Source organism: Rhinolophus sinicus, chromosome 12 (assembly GCF_057876585.1).
Source record: "Rhinolophus sinicus isolate RSI-liver-muscle chromosome 12, RSI-T2T, whole genome shotgun sequence".
Classification (NCBI taxonomy): domain Eukaryota; kingdom Metazoa; phylum Chordata; class Mammalia; order Chiroptera; family Rhinolophidae; genus Rhinolophus; species Rhinolophus sinicus.
Genome location: NC_142512.1, coordinates 12,029,501 through 12,031,919, shown reverse-complemented (window position 1 = coordinate 12,031,919; position 2,419 = coordinate 12,029,501). Strand labels below are relative to the sequence as shown.

Genomic DNA, 2,419 nt, shown 5'->3' with positions numbered 1-2,419 from the left:
ATCCCCTTGAAGTAGTGTTTTGGGTTCTCTTCAGATAAATACCCAGAGGTGAGATTACTGGTTTCTTCTTTGGCTCTTGTTATAGCCTTTGTTTTAAAGTCTATTTTGTTTGGTGTAAGTATTGCTACCCCAGCTTTTTTTTTTTTCATTTCAATTTTCATGAAATATCTTTTTCCATTTCTTTACTTTCTGTCTGTGTGTATCTTTCAATCTGAAGTGAGTCTCTTGTAGGCAGCATATGTACAGGTTTTGTTTACTTATCCATTCAGCCTTCCTATGTCTTTTGATTGAAGTATTTAATCCATTTACATTGAAAGTAATTGTTGATAGATATGTGGTTATTGCCATGTTATTGTTCTTTTTGATGCTGGATAAATTTTTATTGAGCCTTTTAGTTTACAACATGAGGTAAAAGGAAAATGAGTTCTCCTTAACCAGTATTTTATATAGTTGTAGTAAAATATTTTAAACCAGGGATTTAGAATGGATTACGGTTTTTAAAAGTTGAGGGATCAAGTAAACAAGTTCTAACTTAGCTCCTTGAATCTTTCAGTTGACTTTTCCCTTACAACAGTAACCAGGTATAATTATTTACATAACTTTCTTCAAGGCCATTTCTGATGTCTTTACATCTGAAGCATTGCTATTTCAATCAATATCCACCAATTCCACTTCAAAAATAAGTTTTGCATTTGGTGGAATTTTGGCATCAGGCTGTCCTTTCTTTCCATAAGCCCATTCTGGTTCAATCTCTAGTCGAGCCTTTTCTCCTTTCCTCATTGTCAAGAGTGCTTCATCCCATCCTCTGATAACTTTGTCTATTCCAACCTTAAAACTTAAAGGCTTGGCATTTTTATTCTTCTTTCAACTCGTTTGAATATTGGTATCAAAAGCAGTTCTGTTCTGTAGTGTTCCTGTATACCAGCAGTGAACAACATCTCCCTTTTTGGGGTAGTTGGTTTTATCCCCTTTTTTAAGAACAGATTTTGTGTATTTTGGTGGACCCTCATCCAGAGTCTCTTCAGACTTGGTTTCTTTGGGTTTATCTTCATTAAGCTTCACATTTTTCACCTGCTTGGACACTTTACTTACACGTTTAGTACCCTTGAAACGCTTATTTTAAAAAAGATGGTTGTAGGCTGTAACCAAATAGGATGTAACCTTGTTAGCTGTCTTGGCCACATTTTTAATGTTTCCTGATAACTTATATTCTGCAAGAAACAAATCTGAACCGTGGTCCTGTAGAAACTTGATAATGTCCTTCTTGGGTAGCTGCTCTCGGCGCAGCTGCTCTAAGGTCCAGGCCCTCTGTGGAATGGCAGCCGCCATCTTCCCCCGCTGCCACTGCTTTTGTTTATATTTTTTATCTTAAGTCCCTCTAACATTCCTTGTAATACTGATTTGGTGGTAATGAACTCCTTCCTTTAGCTTTTTCTTGTCTGGGAAGCTCTTTATCTGTCCTTTGATTCTAAATGAAAGATTTGCTGGGTAGAGTAATCTTGGTTGTAGGCCCTTGCTTTTCATCACTTTCAATACTTGGTACCAGTCCCTTCGGACCTGCAAAATTTTTGTTGAGAAATCAGTTGACAGTCTTATGGGAGCTCCCTTGTAGGTAACTGACTATTTTCCTCTTGTTGTTTTTAAGATTTTATCTTTAACCTTTGGCATTTTAATTATGATGTGTCTTGGTGTAGGCCTATCTGGGTTCTCCTTGAGACTCTCTGCACTTCCTGGGCTTGTATGTCTATTTCCTTTGCCAGATTAGAAAACTTTTTAGTCATTATTTCTTCAAATAGGTTTTCAATTCCTTGCTCCTTCTCTCTTCTCCTCTGGTACCCCTATGATGTGAATGTTGTTATGCTTAATATTGTCCCAAAGGCCCCTTAAACTGTCTTCGTTTTTTTTCTTTTTGGATTATTTCTTCTTTTTGTTGTTCTGTTTGGGTGTTTCCTGCTACTTTATCTTCTAAATTACTGATTTGATCCTCTGCTGCATGTAATCTACTGTTGATTTTCTGTTATGTATTCTTCATTTCAATTATTGTAGTGATTATTCCTGATTGGTTCTATTTTATGTTTTCTATCTTCATTTTTATGTTTCCTATCTATTTGTTGAAATTCTCCCTGAGATCATTGAGCAGCCTTATAAACAGTGTTTGGAACTCTGTGTCTGGTAGGTTTCTTGTCTCCATTTTATTTAGTTCTTTTTTTGGAGCTTTGTTCTGTTCCTTTATTTGAGAAATGTTTCTTTGTCTTCCCATTTTGGCTGCTTCCCTGTGTTTCTTTCTATGTATTAGTAGGGGTGCTATGCCTCCTTGTCTTAGTAGAATGGCCTTATGGGGCCCAGTGGTTTAGTCTCTCTGGTCACCAGGGCTGAGTGCTCCAGTTGTGTCCCTTTTGTGTTGAGCCTTGGTTGCTGC

General features: G+C 36.9%; 1 pseudogene; it reads right to left on the bottom strand.

The window, feature by feature from the left end:
* Nucleotides 1-607: 607 nt before the first annotated feature.
* LOC109460145 (peptidyl-prolyl cis-trans isomerase FKBP3 pseudogene) lies at nucleotides 608-1,329 on the bottom strand (annotated as a pseudogene).
* Nucleotides 1,330-2,419: the final 1,090 nt, after the last annotated feature.